The following is a 12,126-nucleotide window of genomic DNA, read 5'->3' on the forward strand; positions in this document are numbered from 1 at the left end:
AGTTTTTCTATTTTCTAGCTTCTTCCAAAATGCAGAACAACTCAAATCTCAGATTCCACCCTGCACCCATTACAAATCTCCCTGCACAAAAAAATGAGAGCCAGTGACTAGTTAGTTTTTCATATCCTTAATGACATCATTTGTGAAACTGAAGTTGGCTTTCCAAACGTGGCAGGTATGTAATTACGTAATACCCTTGCGATCTTTGTGAACATTAATTCTACCCCCTTTTGTTTAAAGGCAAATTTAAATTTGAGAAAAAAGTGTTATCTCCTAAACTCACTCCGTTCCCATATCTTCTTTTGCCTCTCCCAGACCAAGATGAGAGAGCCGCAGAACTGAGCAGAGAGCAAAATGAGAAAACCATACGCAGTACCCAGACAGCCCTCCGAAACTTCAGGGAGTTTCTCATCTCTAAATATCCCTCGGAAACGCGGGAGATCTACATCATTCCTTGCAAAGAGCTGGATGCTTATTTAGCGTCGTTCTTTGTCGATGCCCGGCAGAAGGATGGTTCGGAATATGAGCCAAATAGTTTGGCCAATTACCAATGTGGGCTGGAGAGGTATCTCAAAGAGCACCGGTATGGATACAGCATTACCAGGGACAAGGAATTCAAGAGGTCTCAAGAAGCCCTGAAGCAGAAGCAGATAGAGCTGAGGTGCAAAGGGAAAGGCAACAAGCCACACAAGTCCATGAAGCTTACCTTTGCAGATGAGCTTATCTTGCGCAAGAGAGGCCTACTGAGCCGATACAACCCCGAGGGACTGCTGAACCTCGTCTGGCTTAACAACACCAAGGCGTTTGGCCATTGTACCGGCTTCCATGGCTCCACCCTCAAATGGGGGGACATTAGGCTTCGGGTGACGGAGACAGGGCTGGAATATTTGGAATGGATGGGTCAGGACAGCGGTGATGGGAGCACCAAAACCAAGAGGACGGGCACGGACTCCAGAGTGTACGCAACGCAACACGCTCCGCAGACCTGCCCCGTGCAAGACTACAAGGAGTATGCACAAAGGCGGCCCCCTGCAATGCGATACGAGGATGCTCCTTTCTACTTGTCCATCAAGCCGGTTGTTAACCTAGCTGCACTTCATTGGTACAATTGTCAAGCGCTAGGTAAAAATAAGCTGGCCAAGATGGTCAAGACGATGTGCGAGAAGGGGAACATCCCTGGTAGGAAGACCAATTTCAGCGTGTACCAGAGCTGTAGCACACTCTCCGAAGCTCAAAGCAACCAGCTGGTTCTGATTTGCAACAACTTAAGCCAGCAGGCTGCTCAGTCCATGGCGAGCCACTCTGGCTCTGGTAACTTCATTGTGTCTGCATCTTATGACTCTTCTTCAGACACGGCTTGAAAGGACTAGAGATGGGAACATGTTGTGTTTGAAGCTGTGGGTCTCTGCCCAGGAACACACATCAGTTGTGAATCTACACTGCTACCATCCTGACTCACCTTTCCCCAGTGTTAATTCACTTTATTAAAACAAATAATATATCTATCTATCTATATATATATATATTATTTTTACAAAGATGTGAATAGAAATAGTTTAGTATAACTTATATAGTATTTATAGTGCTGATATGGGGGGAGGGAATGAAACCTACTTATAGGGTGCTAATATAATGGTAGATTTTCAAAAGGGGAAATAGTTTTCAGACATATACAAGGCAGGCCATAGTCTTTAGGCAGAGGCAAGCAACCTAGCAGTTTGAAAGCACCTCAAAGTGCAAGTAGATATAGGCACCGCTCTGGCAGGAAGGTAAACGGCGTTTCCGTGCGCTGCTCTGGTTCGCCAGAAGCAGCTTAGTCATGCTGGCCACATGACCCGGAAAGCTGTGTGGGGACAAACGCCGGCTCCCTCGGCCTATAGAGCGAGATGAGCGCCGCAACCCCAGAGTCATCCACGACTGGACCTAACGGTCAGGGGTACCTTTACCTTTAAGCAACACTATGCACTTAAGTCAGTTGTAACACAGACATATCTTGAGAAGACCCTCTGTGAAGACAACATAGTTCATGAGTGGGAACTGAGCACTGGGGACACTGTGCCCAACAGTGGTACCCCAGAGTGCTTTTCTGCACCGCCTGTTTATTGCCTTTGAGCTTGTGCAGAAGGTGTTGGCATTAAATCATGTCCAAAATGCATCACTTGCACCTAAACATATTTGTTTCTTGTTTGTTTGTTTGTTTTTAAAAATGAGCGTATATTCCCCACGATGCTTCATGTCTTTTGAAAGTTTGCTGTTAATACAACATGAATTAAGTATTGTGTGTGGAGGGAAGAGGGATAATTTTCTATTTTCTATCTTGCTGGCAAATATGGTTCTTTTCCAGCCTGATTTAAGGGGGAGAGAAGGAACAAAGAAAATGCAGCTTACTGGAGCTTTCCTCTCTATTTTTTATTTGCTCTTTGTCTCTCCATCGTGCCAGCTTGGGGGGTGGGGGAAGACTTGATAATGATCAACACAGTGAAAAACAACAATGGTCTTTGAAAAAAAAAGGGTATAATATTTATCCATATGCAAAAACAAATGTCATGGCAAAAAACCAGACTGTTGCACAAACAAAGAATCTTAACTTTCCCCAGCTGAGAACCAGTGTTTTAGCACTTTTGTGACTAGTCGTGTATATATGTATATGTATATGTATATGTATATGTATATGTATATGTATATGTATATATGTATATGCTGTCAAAGATTATAGCTGTTCCACCAAGCACACACAATGCAAAACAGAATTATGAGGTTGCTTAAATTGTGGCCAGCATTTGGATTTCCTTGAAAAAACAGCAATAACAGCAAAAACAATGCCCCCTCCCCCAAATCTTCCAGGAACCATGAAAAGCTGAGAGTACAGTCGCAAACCTCATTTCGTTCTTGTTTTACTTGGGGGGCTTTTCTAGGGAATCAACATGAAAACAGAGAGACCTCCCTGCCCCTCTTAAGTTCCAAGTACACTTGTTGTGTGATGCTCCATAGTAAACACACATGCTTTTTGGGGTCTTTGCCCTAGCTAGATCTGGAGAGAACTGGGTTTTCTTTTTCGAGGAGCAAACACAGTTGTTCCCCTGCAGCAGGGTTCCCCTGCCATACAGCATATCAAGGGTAGCCAATGTGGTACCCACCATATGGTGTTGGGACTCCCAGATTGCATCATCGCCAGCCAGCATGGCCAATGACCAAGGATGATCAGGGTTGTAGGCTGGCGGCGCCTGCCCATTACACTGGCTACCTCTGCGATACAGTCGTACCTCGGAAGTTGAACACCTTGTGACTTGAATGTTTTGGCTCCCTAACGCCGCAAACCCAGAAGCGAGTGTTCCGGTTTGCGAACGTTCTTTGGAACCCAAATGTCCAATGCGGGTTACACAGGTTCCAATTGGCTGCAGGAGCTTCCTGCCGCCAATCGGAAGCCATGCCTTGGTTTCCAAACGTTTTGGAAGTCGAACGGACTTTCGGAACGGATTCCGTTCGACTTCTGAGGTACGGCTGTATGTGGTTCTTACGGATTGCCACACTACCAGTGTGTACAGAGGGCACCAGATTGAGGAAAGCTGATCTAAAAATTAAAAACGGAATAGACTCGGTGAGGCAAATGGTGAAACGGCATGTGCGAACTGGCCCCATATTCCATTATATACAACTTAGCACTAGGGAATCTGTAGCGGGAGCGGGGAGGGGGACTTTTGATCTATATGCCACATTTAATCCTCCTGGTGATTTGATTCTCCCATCACATATTTTAGGAAATTTGCATTGTTTTGTTACAAAACAATTTTCTATGGAGCGAATTTTTTATAGTATATTAAATCTCACACAGTAACATCTGATGGGGGTGGCCAACTTGAATAAAATATGGGGAGGGGGAGGTATGTATAATTGATCATAAGACGTGGCACATGCACACCATTTGAATGGCAATGCTCATCAACTTTTTGGGGCGTGGCAGACCCCTCAAATATATTTTTTTGGGGGGGACCTCAGCCCCTAGGAGTTGGCTCCTATGCATCTGATGTTTTCTAATTCAAGAATAGCCAACTATTCATCTGGGGCCTAAAAGCAGATCTGAAAGCCCTTTGTCTGCGCCTGATGTAGGGGGCAGATGAAAGAGCAGATAGGTATTACTCTTTTGCACCTTTAATTGCTGTGTGGAAGAGGGGATTTCAGCAACACAATTTACTTAAGGTGCAATAGCCCTGTCTACATTTTCATTTGGCCACCAGATTTTAACCAAGGCTATTATATAGTCTATGCCCATATTTCCACTCATAAGGGGAAAAAATGTTTTCATGTTACAGGAGCCATTCCATACATTGTTACATCTCTCTTTGGGAGTTTATAATGCTCCAGCTATGCTTGAGCACATTGCTCCTTAACTTGTAGCACTCTTATTGGTAGATGTCATCAACTTTAGTACAGAACCTGCCCATTTGTGATGAGATCAGTTTGTGCAGCAAAATATACGTCCCCTCCTCCCTCAACTGCTGAGAATATGGAAGTTGGTTGTCCTTGTTTTCTTTTAACCAATTCCCTGTTCCAACTGTAGTCAACTTTTTTAACAGCAAGGCTTTTTGGGGGGAGGATTAATTTGCTTCTAAAAATGAATAAATCTCTGTCTTGCCAAAAAATAAAAAAAAATCCTATGCATTGTGTAAATTCAGTGATGTTCCTGTTAAATATGCATGTTTTATCAATGCATTTGTGATCTTTGTAGGATTGTTAACCATTGCTGCTATAACCATTTATTGTAGTTAAATGGGGGTAAATGGTACACTTTACTGTGAGGGCTGTGCAAGTTAACAGTTTTATGTGTGACATTACAACTTGTATCTTTTTTATATTTTATTTATATATTTTTAAATCTGGGGCTCATACTAGTGCCTTCTGTAGAAGGAAAATATAATATGTTGTGGTTGATAAATTGTGCCAAATTTTTCAAGTCATGCTGTTCTAAGACATCCGGTCTGTGACCAGGGCAAACAAATAGTTAATGTGTTATTTTGGGGACCAACTTTATATTGTTATTATAAATCATTTAAATAGCACTTTTAAAATGTCCTAGGTGGGTCAGTATGATTCTCATTATACAGTTGGGGAAACCGTGGCTTCCCAGCAGGGTGCATCTAGATGACAGACTTTAACTGGTTTAGTATTCATTTCGTCTTCTCATGGAACCCAAAAAAATCTATTGTAACTGTGAGGGGGCGGGGAATGCTAAGGATATACTGTAACGGAGAATTCTCAGCTATTCACAGTCTAAGATTTTAGTGAAACATTGGCCCTGGGAAAGACTACTTTTTATCTTTACCAAGATAGTTCCTAACAAATTTTCATAAACCCTTCGCCCACAGTGTTGCAGTGTATTTTATGGGAGGTGCTGTAAGCCTGCACGGTGTCTACAACATCATTTAAAGAATGCCACCAAACCACAAAAGTTGGCCACTAACAAGCTCTCAGTTTTGCAAATGGAAACCAGATAAGCAGTTGAGGTTTCCCCCCTAAATTAAATAACATAAAAGTGGGAAAAAATGTTTAGGTGCTTGATGGCAAAGGATTCTTTGTTGGTGAAACAGGAAGTTGCTAACTGAGGAACTCTGGATCCCGGTTAGTTATATGATTTTGTGGAATTCTTTATCTGATTCTTTATTAAGCTTCACGGAGAGCCACATCTCCACAGAAGACCACTTGCTTTGCATTCAGAAGGCCCCAAGTTCAATCCCTGGCAGCTCCAGATAGCTCTAGGAGAGTCTCCTTGTCTGAGATGCTGGAGGGCCAGTTAGTGTGGACCAGGGATGGGGAATATGTGGCCTTCCAGATGTTGGATTCCAGTTCCCATCAGCCCCAGGCAGCATGTCCAATGGTCAGGGATTATGGGAGCTGTAGTCCAGTGTTTCTCAACCTTTTTTGGGCCAAGGCACACTTGTTCCATGAAAAAAATCACGAGGCACACCACCATTAAAAAAGTTAAAACATTTAACTCTGTGCCGCCCTATATTGACTATATAATTATGACTGTAAGAAACACTTGCCAATTGCTGTGTTGGTTGCAATCTCCTGTAATAAGGCTTCACAAGCCGCTGATTTCTCTGCCAGCACAATCCTTTGCTCAGCAAGTTTCAGGTTGAGCTTATCCAGCCAGCTTCTTTAAGTTTGTCTAAAACCACCCTCCCGTGGTGGTGGCTGTTGAGAGCTGCGCTCGCCCCGCATCGTGACCCGGCCGGCTTCCTTTCCGGCGGGTCAGTGCTGTAAATTGGCAGCCGCCAGGCACGTGACAATGCAAATCGCCCTTCTCGTCGCGGCACGTCGCGGCACACCAGCCAGCGTCTCGCGGCACACTAGTGTGCCGCGGAACAGCGGTTGAGAAATGCTGCTGTAGTCCAAAGGAACATAGGTTTCCCATCCTTGGTGTAGACCAGGCACCCCCAAACTCAGCACTCCAGCTGTTTTGGGACTACAATTGCCATCATCCCTGACCACTGGTCCTGTTAGCTAGGGATGATGGGAGATGTAGTCCCAAAATAGCTGAAGGGCCGAGCTTGGGGATGCCTGATGTAGACACTACCAGCCTAGATGGGCTAATGGTCTGTTTTGGTGTAAGGCCATTTCCTATATTCCTGGAATAGGTAAGGTAAAGGATGCAGGTGGCGCTGTGGTCTAAACCACTGAGCCTCTTGGGCTTGCCAATCAGAAGGTCGGTGGTTCGAATCCCCATGACGGAGTGAGCTCCTGTTGATCTGTCCCAGCTCCTGCCAACCTAGCAGTTCGAAAGCATGCCAGTGCAAGTAGATAAATAGGTACCGCCCCAACATTGTTTTGCTTATTCCTAAATGATCTAGAAGAGTGCCTAATGGACGCAGATGGTCACCTTCCAAAAATAGGTATAAGAAGGACCCCCTTGCTGCTTTATGCTGATGACGCGGCCATAATTTCACGCACCAGACCGGGTTTGAAACACCTGTTGATGAAATTTTCTGAATATTGTCTTGGAAATGGCTTAACAATAAATTATGAAAAATCAAAAATCTTAGTATTTGAAAGAAGCTTTTCCCGGTTAAACTGGTCGCTGGATGGCCATGAACTTGAACAGATTAAACATTTCAGCTATTTAGGACTAACATTCCACCATACAAGATCATGGAAGTACCACTGGCAAACCTCCCTTCAAAAGGCGGAGATTACAAAACTAGCCATACTCCGATTCTTCCATACAAAGGGCGGCAAGTATGTACCGGCAGCTCTAAAAGTATTCAATGCAAAAACTGTCCCCCAAATCCTGTATGCAGCAAATGTCTGGCAGAATGGGGACCTGCCTAAGCTAGATGGCTTCCAAGCACAATTTATTCGATCCTTGCTTCAGGTGCCCAATTGTGTGCGAAATTCCATACTCCTGCTAGAAACGGGTGAATGCCCAATTTCAACAAAGGCATGGTGGGCTGCACTAAAACATTGGCTCAAGATTGTAGCATTTGAACTTGGGGAGGGACTGTATAAATACCTGAACAATGAGGAATACATCAGCCAATGGCAGAAAACCATGGCGAGAAAAGCCACTGCTTTAGGTCTGTCACCCACCCAACTCTATTGCCTGGGATATGAAGGTGCCCTAAAGACCTTAAAGCAAAGACTTTGGGATAATTCACACAGTGATCTACGACATCAATCACTTGCGATCTGCAGTCCATTGGCAGTAGGAGTACAATATGGGCATGTCTTTAAGCCAGCAGCCTATATTCAAAACTTGACAGTGCCAAACTACCGAAGGCTGTTCACAAAAGCAAGACTGAATGTATTCCCCTCTGCAGTGCTGGAGGGCAGGATGAGAGGAGTACCCTACCAGGAAAGACTGTGCTCGTGCACCCATGATGTAGATTCTATAAAACACATTGTGCTGCACTGTGGGAAGTTTGAGCAAGCTAGGGCTGAAGTGATTTCACCCCTGCTAGCCTTGCTCCCAGGAAAATCAGAGGATTTCTATATCAGGTTCCTATTGGAAGACCGGTCAAATGCCAGAACACTAGCAGTGGCAAAGTTTTTATCGGTGGTCACAAGAACTAATGTTTCCTATTCCGAATTTGAGTAAGATGTCTGAGTGGTTTGAGGGCGGGGTGTCCCAGCTGTGTATCGCTTGGTAACGAATTGATGGGTCTATGGACCGTAATAAAGATTGTTGTTGTTAAATAGGTACCACTGCAACAGGAAGGTAAACGGCATTTCTGTGCACTCTGGTTTCCGTCACAGTGTCCCGTTGCACCAGAAGTGGTTTAGTCATGCTGGGCCACATGACCCAAAAAGCTGTCAGCCTGAAAGTGAGATGAGCACCGCAATCCCGTAGTTACCATTGATTGGGCGTAGCCATTCAGGGCTCCCTTTACCTTTTATACCCGGAATAGAATGATCATTTGTATAACATCTTAAATTAGTAGCGAAGCTGTAATTCGGAGAGCAGTGCCTTCAGACGAAAGACTTGCAAATTACTTTATTATTTTCATGATGGCCTTGTTTTTGTTTTTAAAAAAACTAATTGCAAAGGCTAAAAGAATGCAATGAAGGACCCTCCAGACCAGTGTTTTATTGCAGTTGTCTGCTGCAACATGTTCTTGACACAACAATAGCACACTAGTGGTGGATTTGTTCTACTTTAGTTAGTTGTGCAACACTTCCTGAATGCTATCACGTTATTGCTGTCTAAAGCGGCTATAGCACAACAAAAGCAGAACGAAAACCAAAGTAGAACGTTTGTTGGATAAAACGTTATGGGATTTCAGCAGGGAGTTAGGGATCTGCACAAACTGGAAATGCATCAGTGTGGCAGCCCCAGAGCGAACAACAGGATTTCCTGCGCAAGTGTAGCCACAAAGATAGTGCTGGCAAGATGGACCTGGCATGCTGCTTGCAATTAAGCACACACATAAGGCGGGGAAGGTGGTTGTGCCAAACACCACCTTTACACTATGCATGACTCTCTTTTTTGTTGTTGTTCCATCCAAAAGCTGATCCAGCTCATGCAGGAATCACTAGGAGTTACTTGCTAAAACGGGAGTTTTATGAAGTGCAAAAAGCTCCTGGTCACAAGCTTCTCAAGGTGATGTGTGCAGTAAAAACAGCAGAAAACAGTTTAGAAATAGGTAAAAGCACCCCCCCCCCCAATTAAAACCCACCCCAGATACTTTTAAAACGAATTCATGGGTGGCACATTGCATTTGCTGTGTGAGAGCAGACCAGCTCTGCCTGTTGAGAATTCTGAAGGCTTCACCGCTGTCGAATGGCAGTCAAATATGCAGAACGTAAGGAGCCACTGCTAGTCCCTCATTGCATATTTGCTTCTCTCTCTCTCTCTCTCTCTCTCTCTCTCTCTCTCTCTCTCTCTCTCTCTCTCTCGGCTAATTTCCCCTGCTCCTATCCCTTTTAATACTTAGGGGAAAGCAGCTGCCAAGGAAAGAGATTAAAAGTAGACTGGCAATCAGATCCTCTGCAAGTTTGGCTTTGAGCACAATCGCCTCCAGCTTCCTTTGCATGCTGGTAGAGGAGTTACCATCAGACACAAATGGCAACTCACAATACATGACTGATGGGATGCATTCAACCCGGTATACGATAAATTGCACAATAATTTCCTTCTCTCACCCCCCCTTTTTATGGAAATATGTAGCTGTGACAACGCAATGATGGCAAAGCACAGAAGGTCCACTTTGTCTCACCGTGGTCCATGCCAATTGCAATCTGATTATGAGAGGCTAGGTGTTTGACTCCGATCGTCAGATTGGCTTTAGGACAGATTCAGGGGAGGTCCCTGAAAGGTCCCATTCCTAGCCAGTTCTGTGCTGCTCAGCCATTTTGTGCAACACTACCGTGCAAAGTGAACTATGGTGCAGCAGAGACTGCAGCACACATTGCTGCACCAGCACAAAAAATGTGGTGCAAAAAACCTTGCAAAAGTAACACAACAGCACCTTCTGTGAGATGCAGAAACAGCCATTGTTGTACCCTGTCCTGAAGACCTGCATACTTGTATGGTTACTTGGCGGTGTAAGCCCACTGGTCTATATCCCTTCAAATAAAATAAAAGGGATATCAAGAGGACTTGAATCTTGAGAAGAAGGGAGGTGCCCCCCGAGTGTCCTAGATTACAGCTCCCTGCCACCCCAGACAATTGGCAATACTGGCTGGGGTTGACAGAACTTGGGACGCCAATGACTGGGGTGCACCAGGTTAGGGAAGACTTTTTTAAAAAATAAATATTTCAGTTCTGAAATAATGAATTGTTTCTATGAATTCAGTCTGTCTTACCTGATGATTGATTTAGGCAGGGAGCTGCACAACTTCTCCTGGTTCTGCGGGGGGGCCCACAGAGCAAGGCAATCAGCCCAGTACAGAGTCAGACCAGTGGTTCAACTAGCTCAGTATTGTCTACACTGACTGGCAGCAGCTTGCCAGGGTTGGGTGTCTCCTATCCCTGCCTGCAGTTGCCGAGGATCCTGGGACCTTCTGAATGCAAAGCAGATGCTCTACCTCTGAGCCATGGCCCTTCCTTTATATAATAATGGGCCAGATGGCCAGACAGTTTGACTTTTTTCTAAGGTAGCTTCCTATGTACTAGGGCAGGGGTCAGCAAACTTTTTCAGCAGGGGGCCGGTCCACTGTCCCTCAGACCTTGTGGGGGGCCGGACTATATTTTGAAAAAAAATATATATGAATGAATTCCTATGCCCCACAAATAACCCAGAGATGCATTTTAAATAAAAGGACACAATCTACTCATGTAAAAACATGCTGATTCCCGGACCGTCCGCAGGCTGGATTTAGAAGGCTATTGGGCCGCATCTGGCCCCCGGGCCTTTGTTTGGAGACCCTGTACTAGGGAAATTCTGAAGCTGAGTGGCATTCAGTTTAGCAAATCTGCAAAACTGAATTTGCTTCCAGTTGACCCGGGTTTATTCAGCTCCTTTTGCAATCTGGGAGGTGGAAAGAGCCTAAAATAAAACGTAAAACATCAGTGGTCTGTAGTGAATTTTTTCATTGGAGAATTGTTGGGGCCAGAGGCACCAGATTGCGGGGTGGGGAGGAGACACATTCCAACATCTTGATGTCATGCGCAAGAGCACCATGCCTCCCTCCCTAAGCCAGGCAGAAACTTTCTGGGCTTTGGGAAGAAGGTGCCAAGGCTCTGAGAGGATGCTGGAGCCCTCTTGCCAGGCGTATGTACTGTATGCCCTGAGACCTCAAATACATGTTACAGCTTACCACAGGGATGCTACTGAAATCAGACAGCTACAATGAACTATTCAACACCAGCCATAATGCGCTGTATCAAGACCACAAAGCAACCTGTGAGATTCCACGTGACTCTCAGTGGCCACCTAGAAAACAGAGCAGAGTTGGATGTGGCATGGAGACTCAACTCTGATCAGTGTTGTGGTTAGTTCTGTATGTTGCAGCTAGGGAACAGCTGGTTTCGAACAATGCCAACATTTATCTGGGGCTGTCAAATTCATATGTGAATGCTATCATTCGCCACATTTTGGAGATTCACAATGGCACATTGAAGGTAGGAAGTTGCAATTCAGCTGTGGCGCTCTAGAGTACATGCAATGCGTATGGTGAAAAAAGACCATAGCTGCCAAGTACCCCGTTTTCCCCGGGAAACCCCCGTTTTTTCATACCGTTTCCCGGTGGTCCCCCTTATCACTTCGTCTCCTGTTATTCTCCCTTATATTCTCCTGCCAGCGGCCATTTCCCCCCCACTGCTTTGCCTATCTATGGGCACAAAAAATGGCCGGCGCCGGCACCAAAAGTCACGTCTACGCATGCCCGGAAGTGCGTAGACATGACTTCCGGTGTCGGCGGCGGCCATTTTTGGTGCCCATAGATGGGCAAAGCGACACTGGAAGTTGCGTCTACTCACTTCCGGACATGCATAGACGTGACTTCCGTTGCCGGCCCCGGCCATTTTTTGTGCCCATAGATGGGCAAAGCGACACCAGAAATTGCGTCTACACAACTTCCGGTGTCACACGGCTGCCGGTCCCGGATTTTGCAGTCCAGGACTTGGCAGGTATGAAAAAGACACGTATAGCCACTTCAAATGTGATGTTGTGCGCTCCCAGTCCACAGTGT

The 12,126-nt window shown here is 45.2% G+C and overlaps 1 protein-coding gene across 2 annotated transcripts in view; it reads left to right on the plus strand.

The window, feature by feature from the left end:
* Window positions 1-12,126, plus strand: part of KIAA1958 (KIAA1958 ortholog) — a 67,107-nt gene that overhangs the window by 39,449 nt on the left and 15,532 nt on the right. Inside the window, exons 3-4 of one of the 2 annotated variants that reach the window (XR_009556866.1) lie at window positions 316-6,806; window positions 8,194-11,816. The exons of the other annotated variant lie outside the window; for it this stretch is intronic. The gene's annotated coding sequence lies outside the window, so the exon portion shown is untranslated. Of the gene's footprint in view, window positions 1-315; window positions 6,807-8,193; window positions 11,817-12,126 lie in introns of those variants that run through there. 2 annotated transcript variants of the gene reach the window in all.

This window comes from Zootoca vivipara, chromosome 16 (assembly GCF_963506605.1).
Source record: "Zootoca vivipara chromosome 16, rZooViv1.1, whole genome shotgun sequence".
NCBI classification, from domain to species: Eukaryota; Metazoa; Chordata; class Lepidosauria; order Squamata; family Lacertidae; genus Zootoca; species Zootoca vivipara.